Source organism: Macaca fascicularis, chromosome 10 (assembly GCF_037993035.2).
Source record: "Macaca fascicularis isolate 582-1 chromosome 10, T2T-MFA8v1.1".
Classification (NCBI taxonomy): domain Eukaryota; kingdom Metazoa; phylum Chordata; class Mammalia; order Primates; family Cercopithecidae; genus Macaca; species Macaca fascicularis.
The window spans coordinates 115,715,953-115,743,258 of NC_088384.1; the positions used below are offsets into that span (position 1 = coordinate 115,715,953).

General features: G+C 49.8%; 1 protein-coding gene across 10 annotated transcripts in view; it reads left to right on the forward strand.

Moving 5' to 3' along the window:
• The window catches only part of PHACTR3 (phosphatase and actin regulator 3), a 271,324-nt gene that overhangs the window by 82,040 nt on the left and 161,978 nt on the right, over positions 1-27,306 (forward strand). For 2 of the 10 annotated variants that reach the window (XM_005569490.4, XM_074005625.1), the window contains exon 1: positions 18,283-18,399. The exons of the other annotated variants lie outside the window; for them this stretch is intronic. The gene's annotated coding sequence lies outside the window, so the exon portion shown is untranslated. Of the gene's footprint in view, positions 1-18,282; positions 18,400-27,306 lie in introns of those variants that run through there. 10 annotated transcript variants of the gene reach the window in all.

Below are 27,306 nucleotides of genomic sequence, written 5' to 3' on the forward strand. Positions count from 1 at the left end.
CCTGTTAATCTGTCTGCGTCTGTTGGTATCATCCCAAGCTATTAGGCTCCACTAACTGCCAAATTATTGCTCCATTATTTTTGACAATGTCCAGGGCACATACATTCCTCTACAACCTGATCCAATTAAATGTGAACCCCTTTGCCAAGGTATTTTTTGAGGTTAGTCTTTGGGGTTTGGCCAGGAGGGCTCTTCTTAGTTGTCTTTCTCTGATCCTGTCTGATAAACTATCTGGCCTACAATGTAGCTTGTTGCCATCATGGAACTATCAGCCTTCTATACCTGTTTTCATGCTTGCTTGTTTTTGTTGTTGTTGTTGTTGTTGTTTCTCTGCCTATTACATCATTAAGACCATATAATGAATGTTTTAAATGATAATATCTTTTTCATTATAGCATTTCCATTTGGATGTTTATTACAGTTTCTATGTGGTTCATTTTAAAAACCTCTTCATACATGTTTACCTTTCACACACTATTTTTAAAAACTGCTATCATGGTTATTTCAAAGTTATGTCTGATAATTTCAATAGCCGGGCTATTTTTGAATCTTCCTCTATTGTCTGTTTCCTCTTTTTGATCATGAATCAAATGTTCTTGCTTCTTCAGGCATCATAGTTTATACTACATGTCAGGCATTCTGTGTCACATAACAGCATATTCTTTTTCTTTCCATTTATGAGAGTTGGAGCACTGAGTCAATCTTACCTGTAGATCAGTTGGGTCTGGGACTTTTTTTTTTTTTTTTTTTTTTTGAGACAGTTGAGACAGAGTCTCGCTCTGTCGCCAGGCTGGAGTCCAGTGGTGTGATCACAGCTCACTGCAACCTCTGCCTCCTGGGTTCAAGCAGTTCTCCTGCCTCAGCCTCCCAAGTAGCTGGGATTACAGGCACTCACTACCATGCCCAGCTAATTTTTGTATTTTTAGTAGAGACAGGGTTTCACCATATTGGCCAGGATGGTCTTGATGTCTTGACCTCATGATTTGCCTGCCTCGGCCTCCCAAAGTGCTAGGATTACAGGCATGAGCCACTGCACCTGGCCAGGTCTGGAGCTTTTTGTAGCTTTAGTTTGATTCCATTTGTTACCAGCTTCAAGTGCTTAGAGGGAAGGGTCAGGATTTTTCCCTTGCCACAGCTTAGGCTCTGAGCACTGAGAGGTTTCTTTGTACTTTATATCTGCAGTACTAGCTTTCTGAACCTTGGAGTGCTTTCATCATGCTACAGCCTGACCAGCAGATGTAGGGGTCACAGAGAGCTACCTTTGTTTTCTAGTCCCACTAGAGAGCTCCCTCTGCCCTGCTACTCAGACTTTGTAGGGCATCTATCCTGCCCTCAGTAAAGACTTGCAATGCCCTGGTTTCTCCCAGGTTTTTCCCAGCTGTCTTCCCTGCCCCCAGCCTTCAATCACTGAATGTCTGGAGTTCCCAGGATAGATTTCTCTTGAGTTTCCTTCTTAGCCCCCAACTTTCAGAGGGCAGCTGCCTTTTACTTAGGTGAGGCCCCAATATCTCTGGGGTTCTTGCAGGTTTCTTACTTTACCCCCAGGAAGACCTGTACAAAACAGTAGCCAGTGATTAAAAACTCACTCTGTGGCTTGGGCTTCTTCATATTCTAATCTGTCATCTGGCCATCAGAATTTCATTAAAGTATCCGCAAGCTTCCTCCAATCTATGGCAAGTCCCTGTTATTGCACTACTGTCAGGGGTGAAAGCAGTCAGCTGGCAAATGCCTTAAATAGTGTTTTCTATCACTTCATCTCCATAATCTGGATTTCATACAAAAGTTAGTCATATATAAACACTGAGTATCTACAGCAAGAACATCATTCTCTTGGAGAGCCAGAAAGTGAGTTGTTTTATGAAACATTTCTAATTTAGTCAATTTTCTAAAAATAGGGAAATTATACAATAGTCATTGCCTTTGCCTATGAAAATTATAAAGAAGGGAAATCAGGAGACTGTTACTTCATCTGTGGGAAACACTTTCTATTTGTCCTTACTTTTGTTCTTTTTTTTTCCATAATTCTGATGGACAAGGAAAAGAATGTGGCAGCCTGAATGTCTGTTTGACTGTATCTCTTCACACTATGATTCTCATTTTCCTAATGTCTGTTTCAGAATTTTAAAGTGGACAGTGGGTTATGCCAGTTTCTAGACACTCCTGTTACCTTATAGGAAAAGGAAAATTGGATTCGATTCTAGAGGCATGATTAGCAGAAGGGCACGCCCAGGTAGCGTGACTTTTCTGAATTAAGGAAGTTTGAGCAAGAGAAAGCACTTTTTCCTGCTGGACTGGGCTGCTTGTTGATGGCTGTGCCGTTAGGAATGTAGTTCCCTGTTGTGAGAACCAGACGGAGTGGCTGAGTTCATCCTAAAACTCAATGGACAATGGACAGGACCCCCTTTTTAGGACTTTGTTCTTCAGCCCCCACGGTACAATGTGTACCAGCAAAAGGATTTGGCCAGGTCCTCTTAAACGAGGTTCAGAATTGTCCAACTCGGACTTCCACTGGGCTTCTTTCTGTGGCCAGAGATGCCAATACATGTGGTTTTCTGCATGTGTGTGGCCTTGGCTCCTTGGACTCCAGGTTGGCCATGCAGCGACAGACCTGCCTCTCGGTGGGAGTTCTCAGGAAGTCAAATCAGATGGAAACCCGATCTGTATGCACGACTGGCTTTGGCAGTTAGGTGGTGCGAAAAATGAAATTTCTACTGGCTTCTCTTGTCCACAGGGTGACCGCTAGTGGCAGGGCTGCTTGCTGCGGCTCCTGATCTCCTTGTGGGATGCCTTGGATTGGATCGGTTTCTCCTGGCCCCTGTGAAAGGAACTCACGGTGGAATATTGTATTCGATGCTGCACAGGAGACCATTTAGAGACATGGTCTTTGTGCTCGAAGGGCACTCTTTGTGCAGCTACAGACCATTCATTCATTCCTTCATTTATTCTCTTACCCCAAATCTGTCTGCATCTGCTATGTTCCAGGCACCGCACATGACACCAGGATTGTGGTGGTGAACAAGAGGCTAGTCTCACCCTCAAGGGCATATAGTTTGAGAGAGACAGACACTAGACAAGAAATGACACATGGGTGTTTGTGAAGATGCTTAGGATATGGTGGAGGCATTTAGCAGGGAGATTTGACCTAGCTTGGGGTGGGGTGGGGGACACGGAGGCAGATTCTATGAGGAAGCAGCCGTTACCCTGAGACCTGCAGTGGGGGAGTGTTCCCTAGATGAGGAATGAGAGGTGGAGAGGAACGTGGAGCAGGATGGTGTTTTAGACAGAGGTCCTGAGCAGGAGAGAGCAGGATGTATGGACCAATGAAAGGCCCATGAGTCTGGAAGGTGGGGAAGGGGGAAGCATGCATGTTGCTAATGTAGAGAGCACATCTCAGAGGCTGCATCCTGGAGGCTTTGTAGCTTTGTGAAGAAACTGGGATTTTATCCTTAAAACAAAAGGGAAGAAGTTGGAACTGTTCAGTAGGGAGTGACATGATTCTATTGCTTTTTAAAGAGAGCCCTCTGGAGGAAAAGGGGCTGGAGGGGGCAGGGGGTGCAGGGCAGGGTGGCCATTTCTGCAATCACTGAGGCAGGAGGTGCTGGGGGCCAGTCCTGGGCTGGAAACGGGGAGTGGGTGAGGGAACTGGACTAACCCAGAATGATGCATGAGGTGACATTCATTCCACTTGGTGACGGACTTCACAGGGAGAGTGAAGGAGAGTATGAGTCTCCTAGGGCTGCTGTAACAAATAACCACAAACCGGGGGCTTAAAACCATAGAGATGTGTTCCCTCACTGTTCGCAGCTCTGCAGGCCAGAGGTCTGAAGTCAAGGCATCAGTAGGGCTGAAACCTGCCCTGGAAAGTTTCTGGGGCAGGATGCCCCAGGGCCTTTCTCGCGTCTGCGGGCTGTAAGCCCTGCTGGGCTACAGCTGTGTCACCGCAGCCTCTGGGCACCTTCACTTGGCCTTTACTGTGCATGTCTCTGCACATCCTCTCCTCCTTTTAGAATGACACAGTCATTAGGTTTAGGACCCACCATAGGCTAGCATGGTCTCATTTTAACTCATGACATCTGCAGAAATCCTACTTCTAGGCAAGGTTCTGGGTAGACATGAATCTTGGCAGGGGGGATCTATTCAACCTGCTACAGAGAGGGAGGCAGACTTGCTAAGGATGGCTCCAGGTGGCTGTAGCAACTGGGTGGAGACGTGGAGGACAGACCGACGCCAGCAGAAGGACATCAGGGCCACTGAATCAGAAACACACACGGATGTGTGAGTAAGTGAGGTGACCAGACCTAGTGAAACCCCCAGGTCTTTTCAGGTTTTTTGTCTGTTTTTAACAAATGAGACTGAAAATGTTTCAGTTCCCTCTTACTTAGTGAAAGCCGTTCTTGTGAAGCTGACATGTAGCCCAGGTTAGTGACAGTGACTCAGGTTAGTAAGGGCTGTGTGCTTTTTATGGCGTGTCAACACTGAGCCCTCACGCAGAGTAGGCTGACCGGTGATGCCGCGTGCAGGTGGTTCCCTGGCTCTGGGGCCGGCTGACCTGGACTGTCATCCCAGTGCTGCCACTTTTGAGCTGTGTGGTGGCCTTGAGGAGGGCTCTGGGCTTCTCTGAGCTGAAGTTATTTCCTTGTGCAATGGAGATGAAAACACTTGGGAACAAGGCTGTGGAAAGACTCATAGCATGGTTGCACATGCTATGGGAGGCAAAGAACCAGTCTGTTTAGCTTGCTTGTTTATTTTACTTTTACTGAAGGCGCTATGTGTAAAGATTATATTGTATATTCTACCAAACACATCAACAAGAGTGTCCAAGATTTTGATGCATATTGAAACGTCCACATTCCTCTTTAGCATAAATTATTGACAACTGCTTGTTTTCTTGTGGTTCTCCCACTTTCCTAAACACTTAGGGGAGAAAACCACACTTAACTGTAGGTTCTTACTTACTAAGGATAGTCTTTATTTAGTAGACTGGGAAAGTGGTGGTAGATGGATAAGTAATTAACAAATGGGTAAGAAAAACAGTAGGCTTCCCCACAGGAAGGAGAGGAGGTAGTGAGCAATCCACAAAAGGAGTGATTATAAGGACCTTTTAATTTTGAGAGACATTGGAGACATAGTTGTTCTCTTTCTGTTTCCAAATTCTCCCAGCAACCCACCTCCATGGCCATATCCTTTGTTCCTTGGATCAAGCAGAATGGCTCTGCCTCCCAAGTGAACCTTGGGCAGACTACTCAGGTTGCAGTCCTGCCTGCCACCGCCTCCTTGTGACCTTGTCCTCCCACCCTCCTGGAGGCTCCTCCAGGGCTGCTTCTCATAGCCCTTTCCTGGTGTGGCTTCAACCACATGCTGACCCTGTCTGGGTCCCCAGGATCATACTTGGCTTCACTCCCCATTGGACCGCAGCCTTGACCTTCTCCTATGCCCACTTTCCCAACTCCAGACATCCCCCTCCTGATCCCGGGAAGCCAGTGCCTCACTGCTGGCAGAAATCACATAACCAAGCTTCAATACATTTTCCACAGCCTTGGCAAAAGCCAAAGGGCTGCTTGCCAATCCTTTTGTGTATCTCAGTGTGGCAAAGTTGTTAAGACCTTGGTTCAAGTCTCACCTCCACCCCTCACTGGGGGCACCATACGTCTTCTGCCGACCTGCCAGATGCCACCTTTCACAAGTCAGCCCCTGAAATCTGACCTTGTCTGTGAAGCCTTCTGTCCGATTCATCAGAGGAGAGCGAATGTGCGTGCAGTATCCATTGCGGGCTGGGTGCAGGATTCTCCTGGCCCCTTCTGCGATCTCAACCCTCTCACAGGAATTAGGCACTTGCTCTTGTCTCCTTCCCTAATAGTATAATATGCTTACTTTGCGCCTGATTTACTTGGTTTTATTTTATAATCAAATCAAATAATTTATTCCAAGTGGTCTAAATTGAAGTTTTATTTTCAAAACTACAGACAAAAGCAGTCTTTCAGTAGAATACCCACTGTAGTAAAACTTCCTTAATGGTTCCCCTTGTGTTGCAGATTTTCAAGTCTTCACCATTTTCAGTGTGATTACTAATATAGCAGGAAATCCTTCAAGTATGTGGCTTTCTCTCTACCTAGGACTCTTTCTTCAGGATAGATTCTCAGACACGAATGTCTACGGTTAAATGCCCTGTGCTTTTTGAGAAATGATGCAGGATTGCCATTCGGAAGGACCATGCTGACTTGTGATGCTACCAGCAATACTCAAAGGTGTTTGATTTCACTGCACCTCTATGAGAATTGGGAAATGGGACAGAAAATCATCTGGGGATAATTAAAGAACCCGAAGGTCCTTAGCACCTTGCTCAAGCCAAGTAAAATGAGTTTGTCATATTATGATTTTTTTTTCCCAGCAGATTTTAAGCTATATACTTGGGGGCAGAAACAAGAAAAAGCAGATGGTAGGGGCAGTGAGGTTGTGCTGGAGTTTGAGCGAGTGATTGAACCTTAGGTGCTGGTTGGAAGTACTGCCCATGGGGGTCTGGGTTGAATTGGATGGAAACAACACTTGGAGAAGCCTGCAGAGGGGCTGAGAGGGGAGGGAGAGCCTGCGTGGACTGGAGGCTCAGGAGATGAAGGGCGGGAAGATTGAGTGCAGGGTGGGACTCAGAGGCTTACATTCTTATGTGTGGGGAGTGCAGAACCCGCCACAGGCTAACTCTATGTTGGCCATGGTTATGGTTATCAGGAGTGGGGTTGGTGTTGAGGACATCAAGGCTTCATGATGCCAGGGGGCTGCAAGGATCCCCCTCTGTGGGCATTGGGCAACCCAGGAGATGGCTAAGGAGACTGAAGCCAGCTGCTGGGCACCAGTGGCCACAGGGGGTAGCCAGGATGAGGACGAGTGAGGGACAGAGCTGGGAATTACAGGTTCTGAGCTTCTGAGAAAGAGGGGCTGCCGAACAGCAGCAGAGGGATGTGGGGTCGACCGAGCAGAGGACACACAGATGAGGCCAGTCAGTCCATCCTGGCTCCAGATCCACCATAAAAGGAGGAAAATCCGATTGCAGTTCAAGTGCACAGTTGGTAGAGAGGATCTGGACACAAGGGAGTTTGTCAATAGTAGCTTGGAGGTTCCTGGGGCCCAGTGAGACAATCAAGAAGAGTTTGGAGGGCTTGACAGAGGTGGTTTGAGTGAGGAGGAAGAGACCAGAGAGGGCTGGGGCCCAGGGACTGGGACTTAGGGATGGAGGGGGCTATGAAGGTCTGTCCCGCTTCCATCTGCCTGCTGGAGGTCCCTTGCAGGGAGGCATGGCGGCCTGAGCCTTCTCCTTACTTGGACTTTCTGTGGCTGAGGTGGAAATAAAAGCGATGGACATCAATGTGCTGGTGTGTGAAGGCACCCCACGGGGTTAGCTCCAGGCAGACCTAGGCATTGTGTCCTGCCATCTCTTCCCTGACCCACATCTCCTGTTAAACTCTATGCAAGCCACAGCCCCACACGCCCTGCGAGTCTGCGCTCTCCCACCCTACCTAAACCAGGCCACTGCTCTATTTTACAGGAAGACAGGGTTAGACATAGCATCAGGGGTCGCTTGAAAGGCACAGGGCTGGAATGTCAGGTGAATTCAGGGCCTGGGGCTACCATTCTGTGACAGCTGAGCTGTGGGCACGTTGAGCTATGGGCAGTTGGAGCAGAAGGAGCTCAATTTCAGAGGAAGAGAAAGACAGAGACAGAGGTAGAGAGAGAGACAAAGAGAGACAGAGAGACAGGGAGAGAGAGTAAGAAAGGAAGAGAAACAGAAAGATGGAGAGAGAGACAGAGACAGACAAAGAAAGAGGGAGAGAGACGAAGACAGAGAGATAGAGAAAGAGGGAGAGAGAGAGATAGAGACATTTAGAGAGACAGAGAGAGAAAGACAGGGACAGAGAGAGGGAGAGAAACCTGATTCCCACATGCAGACTGAAGCAGGGGCGCCTCCCGCTCCCGGAGAGGAAGGGGACATGCAGGGCAGGCTCGTGGTCCAGGTGCCCTGAGATCCAGAGAAGTCCCATCACGCCCCTTCTGATCAAACTGGTCTGAATGGGCTTCTGGTCCTTATGGTGTAATCTTTAAACCAGTAAATCTTATTATCACATGAAACTGCAGCACTACTTCCCTTTCATTACCTTTGAGGGTCATTTATTGACCAACAAAGAGACCCATGCTTGTGGAGCAATGTCCAAGGTGCCCAGCCGAGGCACAGCAGTGCTGACGGTCCTGACAAGTAACATGGGACACAGACCACCTGGAGATCTCAGCCTGGAGGTGCCTCCATTGCTCAGGGTTTTGATATTCTATTGTAAGTCCCCAGGTTGTCATTTAAACCTCTCTCTTCTGTCTTGGGATGGGTTAACGGTGAGATGAGGTGATCACAGAGCATGAGGCAGGGGAGGTTGAGGTAATAACGTCAGAAGTAAAAGTAAAAAACCAACCAACCCTCTAGCCCAGTGGGCATGGCTAGCCCGGTGACCTGTGGGGCTCCCACAACGGGAGTACAAGCAGCAGGCCCTGCCAGGGCGTGTGCTCCAGTGTGCTCTGCCTCCCAACTAGCCCATCGCATTGTCTCCTTCATCGATTCCTCCCACTTGCCTTTTCATGTATGTGACTTGAAGACCCTTGGTCTGAGCTGTGAATCCTGAACATGTGAGGCCTTGTCATAGAGGGCCCTAAACATCACAGGAAACAAAGCAGGGGCACCCTCGCCACGTAAATTCAGCTTTTCTGATTACAAGACAGAAGGGATTTTTCTGACGTTCCTCTGTCCCCAGAAATTCATGCAGAATCCTGATTTCATCACAACTCACCAGATTTTCCTTCCAGGCCAGCCTGCCTCCAGGGCTTAAGTTTCAGACCAGAGAGGGGGTGGAAATACAGAGGTGGCTCCATTGCCAAGGAAGTCCTGAAAAGCTTCCTGTCCTGCTTCCTTTCTCTTGTGCTGTGGATGGCCTTTCTGTCTAAGCAGATGTGTGTCACGAGGAGGGGCAGGTGTGTGTGATGGTCATTCAGGCACTGCTCCTGCTTTCCAGTTAAGATCTCCTACTTAATCACTGGCTGGAAGTAAGCAGTGAATTCCACAGGGCAAGCCACAAGGGCAGTGCTAGGAAAGTTGCTCTTCTTCCTAGAATCACAGTTGGTTTTGCTAGTTTTCTAGAGGTGGGTGTATACACCTGTACACGGGTAGAGGTGGGCACATATACCTGTACGGGGTTAGAGGTGGGCACGCACGCCTGTACAGGGTTGGAGGTGGGCACATATACCTGTACGGGGTTAGAGGTGGGCACATATACCTGTACAGGGTTGGAGGTGGGCACATATACCTGTACGGGGTTAGAGGTGGGCACATATACCTGTACGGGGTTAGAGGTGGGCACATATACCTGTACAGGGGTAGAGGTGGGCACGCACGCCTGTACGGGGTTAGAGGTGGGCACGCACACCTGTACGGGGTTGGAGGTGGGCACATATACCTGTACGGGGTTAGAGGTGGGCACATATACCTGTACGGGGTTAGAGGTGGGCACGCACGCCTGTACGGGGTTGGAGGTGGGCACGCACGCCTGTACGGGGTTGGAGGTGGGCACGCACGCCTGTACGGGGTTGGAGGTGGGCACGCACGCCTGTACGGGGTTGGAGGTGGGCACATATACCTGTATGGGGTTAGAGGTGGGCACATATACCTGTACGGGGGTAGAGGTGGGCACATATACCTGTACGGGGGTAGAGGTGGGCACATATACCTGTACGGGGTTAGAGGTGGGCACATATACCTGTATGGGGTTAGAGGTGGGCACATATACCTGTACGGGGGTAGAGGTGGGCACATATACCTGTACGGGGTTAGAGGTGGGCACATATACCTGTACGGGGTTAGAGGTGGGCACATATACCTGTATGGGGTTAGAGGTGGGCACGCACGCCTGTACGGGGTTGGAGGTGGGCACGCACGCCTGTACGGGGTTGGAGGTGGGCACGCACGCCTGTACACAGGCTCCAGGCTCTTCTTCCTGCAACAATGAGCTGCCTCATTTGGTCATTGGTCTTTCTCACGGTTTGCAGGGACTGTACAGATACGACTCCTTGCTCAGATGTCATTTCAATTTGTTTCCTGGGAACAAAGCTCTCCCCCATTAAAGATACATCTTTTTTTCTCTATAGGACCCTTTGTCCATATTAGGCCAGGTCCTCAAACCTCCTTCCAATTAGGCAGTTCAGGAAATGACATGTGCCTTAGATGACAATTCAACAGAACAATTCAATGCCTAATTTTTTTTTTTATTATTTATGTATTTATTTATGAGCTGGAGTTTCTTTCTTGTTGCCCAGGCTGGAGTGCAATGGCGCAATCTCGGCTCACTGCAACTCCGCCTCCTGGGATCAAGCGGTTCTCCTGCCTCAGCCTCCCAAGTAGTGGGAATTACAGGTGCCCGTTACCACGCACAGCTAATTGCTAATTGTTTTTTTTTTTTTTTTTTTTTTTTTTTTTTGTATTTTTAGTACAGACAGGGTTTCACCGTGTTGGCCAGGCTGGTCTTGAACTCTTGACCTTAAAGGATCCTCCCACCTTGGCCTCCCAAAGTGTTGGGATTACAGGCGTGAGCCACTGCGCCTGGCCCAAAGCCTAAGTTTTAGTATAAGACTGATGTGTCTTCAGATGCCGCCTCTGCCATTTGCAAGCTGTGTGACTTCAGCCTGGCAGCTCGACCTCTCTGAGCCTCAGTTTCTGCAGCTGTAAAATGGGGACCAGAACTGTCTCTACTCCCTAGGGTTGGAGGAAGAGCCCTCAGTGTGACCCCCGGTGTGGAGTAGGGAGGAGTTCAGCACTGAGGAGTTTTCTCAGCATTCCCTGTCTCAAGACTGTGTTGACTACTGAAGATGGGGTCAATTACTACCCCTGGGGACTTAAAATAATCAGTGCTGCTTTTCCTCATTGCCTAATTTCTTATACTCAGGAAGTGGCCTCCATATGAGGAGAATCTGATCCGTGGCCAAGCTGCCTTGAAAGTTTTCTTTTAATTCTGTCGGTAACAGCTGTATTGAGAGAGAATTCACATATCACGCAGCTCACCCGTTGGCAGTGTGCTGTTCAATGGTTTTGAGTATATGAGCAGTGTTTTGCAGCCATCACTGTGGTGAAATGTAGAACAGTTTCTTCTCCTCTAAAGAGAACCCTGTGTCCACTAGGAATCACTTCCATTTTCCTTTCCCCCAGCCCCTGGCCACCTCTAGTCCGCTTTCTGTTTCTTTAGATTTGCCTATTCTGGACATTTCATAGAAATGGAACCACACGATATGTGGCAGTTATGACTGGCTTCCTTCGTTTGGCATCATGTTTTCGAAGCTCATCCGTGTTGTAGCATGTGTCAGCCCTCCATTCCTTTTTATGACAGAATGATATTCCACTGTCTGGGTACACCACACTTTGTTTACCCATTCTTCAGTTGAGGGACATTTGTGTTGTTTCTATTAATTGTTTTAACCTAAATTGCCTTTCACAACGTTCTTGTTTTGATATAACTGTCTGCTTGTCAATTGCAGAGTTCATTAATTCATCTCTTCATGTGCCCAGTGAATATCTATCGAGTGCCTAGTAAGTCTGGGGTGCTGTGCAAGGCATTTTGATGAATCTGTGGACTAGGCAGATAAGACTCCTGCCATCACGGAAGGTCCCATTCTAGTGGGGGTCATTTAGACGCTGTTCTTTCTTCTGATCTCTAGCGGATGACCAACAGCAAATAGCTACTAATACATACCATGACATCGGTGATGATGCATGTGGTGGGAAATGGATCTGGCTACAGGGAAGAAGGAGTGACGGGTGCCGTTTCAGATGTGGACACTGGGAAGGTGTCTCTCTGGGGAGGGCAATGGGTGCAGAGCCGTGGATTTCACTGGTCTGGGTCAAGTTCAGAAATGGGTGGATTGTGATGAACCTTTGAAGAGCTGGAGATGGGGCCACCTTTTGAGGCAGAAACCTCTCTTTCGTCCTTGAGAAGCCTCACTTGGCCTCCCAGGGTGCAGTCGTCCCCTGCCCTGAATAAGCTCATGTGAATGGCCAGGATGTGGACACACGTCCACCAGCCTGCATTCTCAATTACATTGAAGCCTCCGTGTTCTCTCTGCATTTGACCTTCTCTGGAGGGTCAGTGAGGACAGGCATCTGCTGGGGGGCAGGCACTTTTACTGTTTCCATCCTGGAAGGTCCGGGAAGACCCCAGGCTTTTCTACTGTTAAGGTCTCCTAGAGGGAGCATTCAAGCTTGTGTTTGTTGGGCCTGTGACAGCACGTGGTGCTTGTGTTTACAGCCTGCTCCGTGCTCCATCTTCTACTGCACTTGGCTGCTTATAGGTCCATAGACCCAGATGGTCCTGTGGTTTCTGTCTCCAGAACGCCTCCCCAATCCGGCACTTATTCCCACTCTCACTGCCGTCTCCTGGGCGTTGCTCATCAGCACCTTAAATGTTCTTTCCACTTCTCCTCTGCAATCTCGTACTTTCTCCTCCCAGACCAAGGACTGGAGGCATGCTTTCTGCGCTCATGTGCTCATGCTTTCTCGGCAACCTTGCGAGGCTGCCCCACCCCCTCCTCAGCTCCTCCCTGGTCCAATGGGAGAGAGCATTTGGTTTCAGAGAGAGCCATGTGGTTCTCCTTCTGTTTATTCTGAGCTTTTTTTCTTCATTTAGCATCAATTCCCGTCATGGAAAATCACAGGAGCCAACTGAAGGGGGATTTCCAGAATATTTGGCCTTCCTTGGGCCTTGGTGAAGTGGCTTCCTTGGCCTGGGCAAGTGGGGCTGTGACCATCTGTGCATTGACAAGAAGGCGGGGGGTGCGGCTCCATGCCGGGTGAGCCTCCTCTCTCCTTGCCGGGGAAGGGTTAGAGTAAGAGTTGGTTTCTCCAAAGCGATGATGCGTTCTTTCTCTTATGGGTCTGGCTTGAAAGCCACAGAGTTCAAAGGCAGTGCTGGGAGGTGGCTTAGCCCTCCTCTGCTTTAGTTGGTGGAAAGGAAAGGTAGAAACCTGAGGTCAAAAACAGGTGGCCGTGGGCCCAGGTCAGCCTGCGGACTTGGTTGGTTTGAACACAGTGTTTGTGTGTTTCACTGAACCAACATTTAAAAGTAGGGAGATTTTACACCAACATCTGGATTTTCTTTCTGGCTTGGCTTGAAAAACTCAGAGCTCGGGTACTGCTGGCTATTGCCGGGCTAGAAGGTTCCTGAGGACAGAATTGTCCAGCTGTGATATTGGCTGTCTCTGGGGCCTGCACCGTGCCTGGCAGGTGAGGTCCATCCACTTAATGAAGGAACGGACTGGCCATGGCTCTTGCCAGGCTGTGTGGTTGCTGCCTGCTTTAGGCAGGACCTGCCTTCTCCAGTTAGGCCAAACCCTTGACCACCTGCACGGAGAATTCACACCTGGTTCACGTTACCTACTTACCTGTGTATCCAGCCTGGCCTCTCTAGGACATCTGCGTCTGGTCCTTGGGAGTAACTGTAGGTACGAGGAACGTGCTGAAAGGGATCCTCCTTTATTCTGAAATGTGGCCCAACAGGCTGCAGCTAGAGATTCTGGCCCGAGGAGGTCTGGAGTCCCCTGGCTCTAACCACAGCTTTCAGAAGCAGTTCTCAAATGTGGGCAGTTTGGGCACTGTCTGGAGACATTTTCAGTTGTCGCAGCGGGCAGGCATGGTGCCACTGGCATCTCGTGGGGAGAGGCCAGGGACGCTGCTAAACACCCCACAGGGCCCAGGACGGCCCCTGCCACAAAGCTTCATTTAGCTTCAAATGTCAGTATTGCTGAGGCTGAGGATCCCTGCGCTGGAGTCACAGTGCCCTGAGTCCCTGTCTCAATGCTGCCCTTGCCCTTGACCTTCCTGCCTCCCCAAGCCTTAGTTTCCCATCTCTAAAGTGGCGTGATCCTCACATGCACCTCGCTCAGCTAGATGGGGAGGAAATGCCATGGCCTGCATGTAGAATCACACTCAGTGGTCAGGGTTGCAGCTCTGATGTTCGGAGAGGCCCTAGCCATGGGGTCTAAGATCTGGGCTGCGGAATCCATCTGTGTGACCATGGGTGGGTCATTTGCCCTGCTGAGCCTCAATTTCCTCATCTGGACATCAAGAGAGGAATAGGGCAACCTCTAAGGATGTGAGGATTAAGTGGTTTAATGTCTGCACTCGGCACGTGGAACCTGACGAACGTGCATGAGCAGCGCCATCCTGACTCAGCAGTGTGGTTCTGGGGTCTCCTGAGACATCACTGCGTGCCCGACCCCCAGCTCGCAGCCCCCTCCCCTCCACTGTCTCTCTCCTCATCTACGAGTCGGGTTAATCCTCTCCCTTGACCCCACACCCCCCAGCAAAGTTTTAGGAAGTTGCCTGTGGTCGCCCTTTGGTGCATGAACTCCAGGGTGGGAAGACCCCTGGGGGCTTCCAGACAAGAGAGGTGAGTGGGGCTTGGCCTAGGCTGCGGTGGTGGGGTTGGTGAGGAGGGGAGGAATTGGAGAGAGGCCCTGGACGTAGAGCCCAGAGGAGATGCCTGTGGGTTGGGTGTGTCTGTTACGGTGAGCTGCAAACAGTCTGAGGCAGGAGGGTGCCTCACTTCCCTCAGTGTCTCTCCAGTGCGTGAGGCTGTGTAGTTTGTGGATTTGAATAGACTTGGAGCTTTTGGAGCATCTTCCTGGGACAACCTCAATTTATTTGGTGTCTTCTCAGAGTTTATCTGTGGGCGTGGCAGGAATGACCCCAGACTGGGTTCAGCCCTCTCTTCCTGGCTGAGCCTCTTTGGGTCTCAGTCTCCTCATCTGTAGAATGGGAATAGAATCCTTCACCCTGTGGCCTGTTGTTTTAAGTTTTCAGTAAGACCTGGTATTGGAAGCCCCCATCAAAGTGAGGAGCTCATGAAGCACAGGCATTGGACACCAGACACAGGATCTCCTCCTGATGGCGGAGCGGTGTAGTGCTAAGTGGGGTGTCTGCGGTTTGCCCCGTCCAGGTCAGCAGCACGGCAAGAGGCAGGCCTTGGATTCTCTTAGACCTGCTTACAGCCCGGGCTTCTGGGGCCTGAATGTGGCCAGTGCTCAGGTGGTTGGGAGCTGGCCTGGCGACACCTGGGGCTCCCGGACACAAGGGAACACGGGCAGCTGGGATGGTGACCCTGGGGACCCTGCTATCCTGTGGAGGCCCCAGGATTCTGACTTGTACCCAGGCTTGCTTGGTGCTGTCTTGGGACTGTCTCTGGGCTGGGACAGTGAGCTCAGGGCCCTTGGATGTCAGTGCCTCAGAGCTGCAGAGGGTCAGAGCCAGGCCTGGGGTGGACCAAGTGGTATCTGCACCCCTCCCAACTGTGTCTGAACTGGGTAGCTTTGTGCAGCTCAGTCTGCCTCTCTGAGCCTTGGTTTCCTCACCTGACCTGCACAGTGGAATGGGAGAAGAGCCTGACAGGGAGGCCAGATCAAGCTGCTAGGACTTCAGTGCAGCCCCTGGCAGAGCAGCCCCGAAGCTTGGGAAGGCCAGGAAATCCCAAGCTGGTCTCCAGACCCGCCTGCCCCATGAGTTGAGCTTCTGGCGAAATTCAGCTGAGATTTTGGTTTTTTATTCTCTGTACCCTGACAAGGGGCAGGAACCAGGAGCCAGCCTCAGCTGTCAATGTCCTGGGCCGACTCCCTCCCACCTCCCACTTAAAGGTGTCATTAGCAAGGGCAAGACCTCTTCTAACAGGTGGAAACAATTTGTCGAGACAGTCTGTGGCTGCTGCGTTTAGAGACCCAGAGACCCTAAATGTGGACTAACGCCCCCAGAATGTTCAGAAGTAATGTGCTTCCCCAGGCAGTGCTGGGGTGGGGGGCATGGCTCTGACTCTTGCCCTTGGGTTTGCCCCCCTCTGCCCTCTTCCCCTTCTCCTGTCCCCCCTTCTCCTGTTCCTTCCCCTTCTCCTGTTCCCCTTTCTCCTGTTCCTTCCCCTTCTCCTGTCCCCCCTTCTCCTGTTCCTTCCCCTTCTCCTGTCCCCCCTTCTCCTGTTCCTTCCCCTTCTCCTGTCCCCCCTTCTCCTGTTCCTTCCCCTTCTCCTGTACCCACTTCTCCTGTTCCTTCCCCTTCTCCTGTCCCCGCTTCTCCTGTTCCTTCCCCTTCTCCTGTCCCCCCTTCTCCTGTTCCTTCCCCTTCTCCTGTCCCCCCTTCTCCCGTTCCTTCCCCTTCTCCTGTCCCCGCTTCTCCCGTTCCTTCCCCTTCTCCTGTCCCCCCTTCTCCCGTTCCTTCCCCTTCTCCTGTCCCCCCTTCTCCCGTTCCTTCCCCTTCTCCTGTCCCCCCTTCTCCTGTTCCTTCCCCTTCTCCTGTCCCCCCTTCTCCTGTTCCTTCCCCTTCTCCTGTCCCCCCTTCTCCTGTTCCTTCCCCTTCTCCTGTTCCCCTTTCTCCTGTTCCTTCCCCTTCTCCTGTACCCCTTCTCCTGTTCCCCCTTCTTTTCATCCCCCTTCTCCTGTTCCCCCTTCTCCTTTCCCCCACTCTTCTGTCCCACCTTCTCCTCTTCCCGCCTTCTCCTGTTCCCCTTCTCCTGTCCCCGCTTCTCCACTTCCCCCTTCTCCTGTCCCCCAACTTCTCCTATTCCTGCCTTCTCCTGTTCCTGCTTCTACTGTCCCCCTATTTCTCCTGTTCTTCCCCCTTCTCCTGTTCCTCCCCTTCTGTTCCCCCTTCTCCTGTTCCCCCTTCTGTTCCTCCCCCTTCTCCTGTCTGTTCCTCCTCCTCCCCCTCTGTTCCTCCTCCTCCCCCTCTCTGTTCCTCCCCTTCCTATTCTTTTCCCTCTTCCCTTCCCCCTCCTCCTCTCAACTTACCCCTCTTCCTCCCTGTCCTGCTCCCTCTTCCCAGCTAATCATATTGAGACTGTACCTTGTGATACACACTTTGGGTAGCTCTCTTAGCTCATGTCACACCATCCCTGGGGAAGGGCACCCCATTGTACAGGTGGGTACACAGAAGAGGGGAGAGATGCCCCCACTACAATGTGTTAGGAGCAGAATTTGGATCTGAGTCCAGCTCCCCCATCGCCTGCAGGCAGGATCTGGGCTCCTATGGTGTCAGGGGCAACTGCCTCTTCATAGCGAAGCTTCATTCGTTCCGTTCCTGGCTCTGGGCTATTACCCCTGTCTCTGAGGGTCAGAGAGGTGACTTCCCTTGCCTGAATTCAGATGGTTATGGAGTGGTGGTCCTGGTTCAGACCTACGGCTGTCTTTCTTGCCAGCAGCACTTCTCTCTTTGGGGTGATTTTCCCCCCAGAGGACGCTGCAGTGCCTGGAGACATTCTGGTTGTTATAACTGGGCTGGAGGGTGCTTCTGGCCTCTAGCATGTAGCTGTCAGGGATGTGGCAAAACCTCTTACCATGCACAGCACAGCCCCCACCACAGAGAATTGTGTGGTCCCGAATGTCACCGGCCCTGCTCTGGGCCCCTGCCAAGCTGACCCTGTGTTCCTGCACCTCAGCCAGCAACAGACATACCTGCAGCAGCCGGCGTTGGGGCTACAGGTGAGCCTAGGTCCTTGACCTTCCCGTCTGTCTGCCACCTGGGCTTGGGCCTGGAAAAAAGGTGCACCAAGGGTCCCTGGCTTCGGCATTTTTTGTTTTCAGGTTGCATATCAGACTCCTTGTCTCCTGAGGTTCCTTGGGGCTTGGCTCCAGGCAGCCTCCCTGATCTAAGACTTCAGCAGCTGCCTCAGGACTCTGCATGGCCAAGGTCCCCTCTGCCCCATGTCACCAAGGTCATCGTGGTAGCAGTGGAAGCAGGGGAAGGAGAAGAGAGGGCCCTAAGAAAAACTCCAGTCCCGCTAGTTCCTGGAACTTGCCGAAGGCCAGGAAAAGTTGCTGCCATTGTGGGTTCTGTAGATGGGATTTAGGGCTTTGGTTCAGGTGGTTTCTGCCAGGCTCTGGCCAGATGCCAGCCTACGCAGTGTTCTGGCAGTGCTGAGTGACACATCTCGGGCACGGAGAGGAGCACGCACCTGTCCCTGAACAGAGGGGAGGCTTGTTGGGGGCCAGCACTTGATCTACTGAGCCAGACACTCAGACCCTGGGCTGCCCTCCTCACCCCCACCCCTGCCCCAACTCTGCCTCCTGCACATCTATATTTAAAAATGTTTACAGATAATAATGGTGTTCAGCCCCAAAACGCAGACAGGAGCTTCCTGACAATTGCAGTGCTGTGCCGGGCTGGAGGTTTTCTCAGGGAGCGGAGCTGGTCCCCAGGAGCAAGTGAGAGCGCCAGGGCTGTGGGGGCTCTTTGCCAATCTTGACCTTTCAGGGAGGTTTGAGAGAAAGACTCCAGAAGCCCGCGGGGAGAGCAGGGGTTCTGGGGAAGACGAAGAAGCCCTTCGTCCAGGATCCCTCTGTGACCATAAGGTGAGTTGCTTTGCCCCACGTCTCTGGTGAGGCAGAGGGCAGGGACTCTGTTTAGGGAGCAGGCTTCTTAAAGGCAAAGGGTTTGCAAATTCTAGCAGCAGCAGGGCCCCAGGAGAATGACTGTTTTTTTTTTTTTTTTTTTTCCTTGAATCAGATGACTGCATTTGGAGGCTGGGGTGAGGCATGGGGGCTGCCCCTCTTGGAGCCACAGATGGGTCATTTTTATGTGTCTAAGGGGTCAGACCAGGATCAGCCCTGGGTTTCTGCCACAGAGTCCAGAAAGAGCCACGAAGGTCTTTTGTTTGCATGTGAATGTTATTTTAACCTATTACTTCTGGGCTAAAAATAAAAATTCCACTCGGATGCCTTTTTGTCTCTAGATTGTAAGATCGTTTCCAGGAAATAATAGATTGTCATTGATGTGCATTTTGACTGCATGGTGTCCTATTCCTAAGCCAGGTTTTGTAAAAATTCAAAGTAGAGGCGGTTTCCCACGGTGGAGGTTGATGCCTTCATTTACTGCCAGGAACATATGCTCCACTCTCAGAAGTCATTGTCCTGCCGGGATCGCCACCACTGAACTCTGGGTGGGAGTGCGGGTGTGGGTGAGGGAGAGGGCACACTTGGCTTTTGTGTGGTTGTACATTTAGTATCATTTGTGGACTTTTGGTTCTGAAAAATGGTTTGCCAGTACAGTTGGATGTCTGTAGTTGGGGGCCCATGAAGGAGACGGAGAAGTGAATTCTAAGTGTTAATATGGGTCATGGTTAAGTTCTTGGAAGCAACATTGGTTTCCAAAGGTGCCTGCTGTGTTTTTAAGCTGCAAAGTTTTATTTTATTTTTTGACCCAGTGGAAAATAGCAATTCAGGATCCCAAGGACTTCAGCAGAGGTTGTCTGAATGTTAAACCCCCTCCCCTGAAATGCTTGCTTTCTTTTTAGAGGACAGGAAATATGGGAAATTAAGTCCTTTTGTGGAGTGTGGTTTGCGTGTTGTTCTTTGAGGAGGAATTACGGAATTATGCACATGCATAACGATGGTAACCACATACACAATCTAAGAATAACAAATCAGAAAAATCCATGGTGAGGTTCATTCAGAAATAATCAAGAGTATATTGTTTAACTAAGGAGAGGATCAGAGGAACGCAGTCCCGGAGCCACCATTTCGGCTGTCACCTAGGTGCAACTCTCAGCAGAAGTAAGCATTCCCACTAAGATGTTCTGCAAATTTACTGCTGTTTAATCTCACAACTTTTACACCACAAGCTGAAATAATAGGCCAGTATGAAAATGCGCTCTTTCTTTCCCATACATTTTCTTCCGTTCCTGAGCCAAGCCCATAGGTAGCTTGGCAGTTTGCAATTCTCTGTCTACACGAAATAGATACAGATGATTTTTTCCTGTATGTTTTGGGTATTAACTCTTTGGTTGCCAAGCTGTTAAGCCCTGAGTCTATATTATACACCTTCAGGCTGTGGCTTACAGGGCTTCAACACGTTGTCGTTATATAATACAGTAGTTTTGCTTGTGGGGTGACTGTTCATATCGTGTATGCTCAGAAATTCTATTTTTAAAGTATAAAATACCACTCTTCAGAGCAGCCTGCTCACTCCTGCCTCCCCGGGAGCCACACGCTTTGCACTGTGGAGTTGTTGGCATGAAGGCACATGACATATGGACGGGAGCGCGTTCCTCCTGTCTAGGGCCTCTTAGGACCCGAGGAGTGGCTGGAGGCAGTTTCTCTCCAGTCCTGAGGTTGATGACTCTTGGTGCTGAGCCTGTGCTGCTATTTTTAGCTTCCTTTCTTCCTTGCATCTTGACATAATTCGACATGTCGCAGCTGAATCTCATTTATTTGCGGCGCTTACTGTGTTTTGTAATCTGTGTTTTGTGGGGCAGAAATATGCTCCTTGCTGGAGCATATTATATCGTTGTTATTTGGGGAAAGTTATGATACTATCAATTAACTTTAAAAGATGCAGAACACAAGCGATCCTTTGATTTTCTTTCTACTGCTAATTTCCTGGCCGGGAGCACCTGGAGGGTAGGCACTGTTCCTCCTCCTGCTGGACCAGAAGGCAGCAAGCAGTGCCTCTCACATCTTGGGAACCTGTATCAGAAGCACCTGGAGGGGCTGTTACAAAGGCGATTGATTGCAGCCCCACTGGCAGAGTTTCTGAGTTAGCAGGTCTGGGTGGGTGCGGCAGAGGGAGGTGGGGGGCAAGTAATCTGCATCTCTCACAACTTCCCAGGTGATGCTGACGCCGGTCCAGCACTGCACTTTGAATCACAGATGGAGATCATGGCGGAGGGTTGGTAAATATTTAGGGGGTGGACGATGCCTACGTCCAGAGAGCCAATTTAAGAAATATACAGATGGTGGAGCAGGAGATTTTCAGTTGTTGTGTATCCTGTCCACGCGGTTGAAGATGGACTTGATTGAAAAAGAAATTAAAGTTGAAATAAAATTAGCTGACTGAGAGGATGGCTCCTGACAGTGTCCGATGCTGTGATGTTATTTAGGGAGGATGAAGCATCACGACTCAGACAACTTACTTTGAGATGGCCAACAGCACACACAGACATAAGTGAAGTGCATGTGCATGCACGCACACGAAACTCAGCAAAATATTAATTGCTGAAACAATGGGTGTTCATACTATTCTAAATTCATACTATTTCTATTTCTAATACTTTTCTGTATAATAAACATCATATTAACATGGTAAACACAATAATAGGGCTTAGGACAGCTTTTCTTGTGTGTGTACATGATAGTGAGTAAATCAAGATCACCCACATGTTCACAGCTGTGTTGCTCTGGGTGGCGTGGGCACTGGCACTATATTAGTCCATTTTCACACTGCTGATAAAGACATACCCAAGACTGGGGAATGTATAAAGAAAAAGAGGCTTAATGGACTCACATTAAGCCTCTGGGGAGCCCTCACAATCATGGCAGAAGGTGAAAGGCATGTCTTACGTGGCAGCAGACAAGAGAATGAGGACAAAGCGAAAGGGGTTTCCCCTTATAAAACCATCAGATCTCATGAGACTTATTCACTACCACAAGAATAGTATGAGGGAGACTGCCCCCATGATTCCATTACCTCCTGCTGGGTCCCTCCTACAACATGTGGGAACTATGGGAGCTACAATTCAAGAAGAGATTTGGGTGGGGACATAGCCAAACCATATCAAGCACACGCATTGCTTTTGGGAGTTCTCATTTCCTTCCATTCTCCCTGATCCTTTATCTCCTTGTTCTTTCCTCCTTTCCCTTCCCTTCTCTTTCACTCCCTCCTTCCTGGTTTCCCTCTCTTCTGCTCTCCCTCCCTCCTTCCTTCTTCGTGTCCCCACCTCCTATCTTCTGGTGTTTCTGGGTCGGAGGACTCTGGTCCAGAAGGGTTCCGTGTGGGGATGTGTTGTGCTGAACCCCATTAACCTCAGTAGGGAAGGTACCAGGTTCAAGAGGCCAAAGAAGAGACCTGGAGCCAGCAAACAAGACATGCAGTTTTATTAGGGACTTACATGCAGGGGAGAGAGTCCAGTGGTGGCGGGATGGAGATAACTGTCTTAACATACAGAAACGGTCCAGTGGTGGCAGGCTGGACAGGAGAACTGCCTTAATGTTCAGAAATGATCCAGTGGTGGCAGGCTGGATAGGAGAACTGCTTTAATGTTCAGAAATGATCCAGTGGTGGCAGGCTGGACAGGAGAACTGCCTTAATGTTCAGAAACGATCCGGTGGTGGCAGGCTGGATAGGAGAACTGCTTTGATGTTCAGAAATGGTCCAGCGGCAGCAGATTGGACAACATATCCACCTTCCTACAGTCCGGTGGCAGCAGACAGGGCAAGAAAACCACAACTGCAACCGCCTGCAAACATCATGCAGTGTATACAGCATTTTCACTTAGCACCCACCCCTAACAACCTCCACCTGGCAACCTTCATGTAACCCAAGCTTGTCCAACACGAGGCCTGTGGGTCTCACACAGCCCAGGATGGCTTTGAATGCGGCCCAACACAAATTTGTAAACTTTCTTAAAGTGTTATGAGATTTTTTTTTTTTTTTTAGCTAATCAACTATCATTAGTGTTAGTGTATTTTATGTATGACCCAAGACAATTCTTCTTTTTCTTTTTTTTTTTTTTTTTGAGACGGAGTCTCGCTGCATCTCCCAGGCTGGAGTGCAGTGGCGTGATCTCGGCTCACTGCAAGCTCCGCCTCCCGGGTTCACGCCATTCTCCCGCCTCAGCCTCCCAAGTAGCTGAGACTACAGGCGCCCGCCACCACGCCCGGCTAGTTTTTTGTATTTTTTTTTAGTAGAGACGGGGTTTCACCATGTTAGCCAGGATAGTCTCGATCTCCTGACCTCGTGATCCACCCGCCTCGGCCTCCCAAAGTGCTGGGATTACAGGCTTGAGCAAGGAAGCCAAAAGATTGGACACCCCTGATAGTAACCCAAACCTCAGGGCCTCAATCCCCTGTACGGCCCGTGTTCCACAGGACAGGACGGAGGCTCAGATGTTCATCATAGATAGGAACAGATCTCTGGGTGGGCCACTCCCGGATTCCCTAGTTTGGAACACACATTCAGGTGCATCTGTCATACAATGTCATTCTAAGGGTGTGCTTAAAATATTGATGTTAGGTGTGTTTACCCTACAGGATGCTGTGGCATCTGCCCAGGAAGAAGTTGAATCATGTGCCAGTTATCATTTTCCCAGGGTTTTCAGGCTGCCACTTTGTTTTTTAAATAAAGTTTTATTGGAACACACACCCATTTACTTACACACTTCTCTGGCTGTTTCCCAACAGAGTAGCTGAGGCAGAGACCATAGGTCCACACAACTGAAAATATTTACTTCTGGCCTGTTGCAGAAAAAGTTTGCCCATCCTAATTTGTTTCTGTGGGCTGGTTGTCTTGGAGATTCCACACATACACACATGTGCACATGTGCATACATACATACTCATACTAAAGACATGCAGCAAGATGTTAAGAGTTGTGGAGTCTAGAGTACATGTGATTGTTCATTATACTATATTTTCCTACTTTTTCACATGTCCAAAAAATTTGTAAAACATTTTGTTGACTGTGGCAGTGACCACTCCAGGATCTCTAAAGGAATGCCACAGGGCTCCATCCTAGGTTCTGAGTCTTCAACATTTGCCTCACCCACTTGGCAGGTTAATCGAATGGGTAGATGACACAAATCAAAAAAAGTATTAACAAAGCATGCCATATACTCAAGAGCCAAACAGATAACAGACTGTTAGGGAGGCTGAGACAACAAGGAGAAGTTTAATGTTCATAAGCTTCAGGTATCCAGCTCAGATTTACAAAGATCTTTGCCCAGGTCCTGTGAGGAGCAGACTCTGATAGAAATCAGGCCTCTGGGCTGGGCATGGTGGCTCACCCCTGTAATCTCAGCACTTTGGGAGGCCGAGGCGGACGGATCATCTGAGGTCGGGAGTTCAAGACCAACCTGATCAACATGGTGAAACCCTGTCTCTAGTAAAAATACAAAATTAGCTGTGAGTGGTGGCACATGCCTTTAATCCCAGCTACTCGGGAGGCTGAGGCAGGAGAATCATTTGAACTCAGGGGGCAGACGTTGCGGTGAGCCAAGATCGTACCACAGCACTCCAGCCTGGGCAACAAGAGCGATACGCTGTCTCAAAAAAAAGAAAAGAAAAGGAAAAAAAGAATCAGGCCTCTTGGCCAGACACGGTGGCTCATGCCTGTAATCCCAGCACTTTGGGAGACCAAGGCAGGCAGATCACTTGAGGCCAGGAGTTCGAGGCCAGCCTGGCCAACATGGCGAAACTCCGTCTCTACTAAAAATACAGAAATTAGCTGGGTGTGGTAGCACGCACCTGTAGTCCCAGCTGCTCAAGAGGCTGAAGCAGGAGAATCGCTGAAACCCAGGAGACAGAGGTTGCCGTGAGCCAAGATCATGGCACAGCACTCCAGCCTGGGCAGCAGAGTCTCAAAAAAAGGAAAAGAAATCAGGCCTCTTAATGGAACCAAAGTCTGAGGTCCCTAGAGTGTGTGCAAACTGTTCCAGCCACTGGAACATCAGTGTGCAAAGCCTCCTGGAGCTTGCATGCTAGTGGGGGAGGACAATGAATGGCACCTGTAACCAGTAGGGGATCGTCCTGCATGTTAATAATAAGTGTTGTGGGAAATGAACAGGAGAAGTAGGGTGAGGGAAGAGAAGGTATAAATGTGGTGGGCGGTAGACAGTTGAGTATTACATGGAGTGTCAGGATTGGCATCATTACAGAGGTGACATTTGAGCAAAGCCGTGAAGGCAGTGAGGAAGTGAGCCATGTGGCTATCTGAGGCAAGAGCCTTCGGGGCAAAGAGAACCTTCAGTGAAGATGCCCTGAGTAAGAGCCTACCTGGTGGGTTCCAGGAACAGGGAGGAGGAGCCTGTGGTGGCTGGAGTCACGTGAGATTGCTGGGGAGGGAGACGGGAGAGAAGTAAGGACATCATAGGGAGGGGCCTCTGCCAGCCTTTGGGCTTTTGCTCCGAGTGTGATGGTGGGGGCGAGGGGGCATTGGAGGGTTTGAGATTTAATTATGATTCATCAGATAACTTGAGAACTGACTAGTGCCCAGGGGGCTGACCAGCCTAGCAGTCATTGCTGCAATCCAGGCGGGAGATGATGCTGACTGGCCACAGTGAAGGTGTGGACATGGGCACTTCTAGAAGGTGGAATGATGCAGTTGGCTGAGGGAGCAGATGGGGAAACAGGGACAGTGGAGTTTCAAGGGAGGACTCTCAGGTTCTGTCCTGAGTACCAGAAGGATAGAGCGTTGGTCCTGGCCTATGAGGGGAAGGCCATGGTGGAGCAGGTTTCAGGGAGAGAGCAGTTCAATTTTGGCTACAGTGAATTTGGAGCATCTACTTGACATCCATGCAAAGATGACAAATTGGCAATTGGCTGCACAACTCTGTGCTTGGGAGAGAGGTTTGGGCTGGAGCTGTGCATTTGGGAGGCCGCAGCTGAGTAGAAGCTGAATGTGAGCTAATGCGCTCTCTCCCTAACTTAGTCATTTGTCTGCCACCTGTGGTCTAATTTGCCAAATACTTTCTTTTAAACCAGGTCTTTTTTTTTTTTTTTTAATTTAAAGTAATTTTAAAAGGATATCTCTATGTTGCACTTTTAAGTAGAAATCCAATATTGCTTACCTTTGATAAAAGGTAACCATGAAATAAAACAATGACAACAAGACAACATTTAGTTCAAGTTAGGCATAGTCTCTCACTAAGGATTTCAAGCCAGAGGGTCCTCTGTATTATCCAAACACAGAGATCAGCAAGTGTCAGATGCCAGGGTCATCGTAATGCCAAACTAACACTCTCCTTTTGAAGTTCTTGGAAGATGGGAGGGAAATTGACAAGAAATTAGCTTCTGTTGCTTTGTCCTGGGTCCATGAATCCCTTGAAGTCACCTTCTTACCCTCTTATGTGCCTGGCCCTTGGGGAGATGATGAGCTGAGCAGCCATTATAGTGGATAAAAGAAGGAAGCTTGGGGTCCAACTTGACCCTCTGCTGGACGTTGGGTTTGCTTTAGGACCGTGTGTTTTCTGAAAGGCAAACTGCAATTTGCAAGAACGCATAGGGGGGCAATGGCTATTTATTCTAGAACAGACTTGGGGGATGACAACCTTGAAAGAAAGGATGGGATTTTTCCTGCATCGTTCTAGGATGTGGCCCTGCAGCCAACTGGGAGGGATAAAAGGATACCAGTGGGTTGGTTTCACTTCCCTCTGGGCACAGGCTTTGTCTCTGAGAATTCTCATTAGGGCTCATATTTTTAAAATTAAGTAATCTGCTCCTGAATAATATCTTTCTTTGGGGCTGTTTCTTTTTTCAGTTTATATGTTGGGGCCCCTTTTTGACATTACAGGCTTTCCTCAAATGCCTGGTGAGCCAGGATTGACCTTGTTCATTGCAGAATGAAGCAGCAAAGAGCTGGTGTGTGCTCACGGTGTATTTCAGCTGGTGGGTTTTGCTTCAGGTTGCCCAGGCCTGGAGGTGGCCTTGGTGCTGAGGGGCCTTTGCAGAACCTTCTCTTTGTGGCTGGTCTGGAGACAGGCAAGGATACTCCTGTACTTTTTGCCTGGAGATGGGAGTTGTCCATGTTATCTGCAATCTACCCTGGGATGATGGTGAGGGAGGGAGTCTGCTGTCATAGGAAGCATGTAAACAGACTCAGGCTTCTCTCAGCATGAGAAGGGATTTTGGATCTCTGAGGTCCTTCCTACTGTGAGTTTGCAGTTTCCCTCCACAACCTCATCCGCAGGAATCCAGAAGTGTCTGACGCCTTCCCTGGGCTGGGAGCCCCTGGAGAGGAGGATCTGCTGAGCTCTTATGACATTGTGCCCACAATTATGCAGGTATTTGGGAGATGCTCTGAAAATGCCGGATGAAGGGCTGTGAGGATGAAAGAATCTGCTGCTGAACACAAACTGCTGGGCTCCAGGCTACTGAGTCCAACTCATTCCATGGCCCAGCATGTCCCATGGCTCGGCATGTCCTGTGGCTCACCATGTCTCATGGCTCAGCATGTCCCGTAGCTCAGCTCTCACTCCTTTGCTTCTGCAGGTCCCTTGGTCTGGCGTGTCCTGCCCACTTTTCCTGAGTTCTCTGAATTCTACTTGTGCCTCCAGGGCCCCCTCTTTCATGAAACCTTGACTCACCACCTCCACCTCTTTCCCCACCTCACCCACCTCTGGCTACTCTGCCACTGTCCTGCTCTAGGGACCCTGCACCCCCCTCCTGCTGGGTCCCTGATTCTGCCCTGCAGTGCTATGGCCCCCTTCCTGCCCAGCAGCTGGGAAGGCATCCTGAAATGCATATCAGACTTTGTCCTATCCCTGCCTC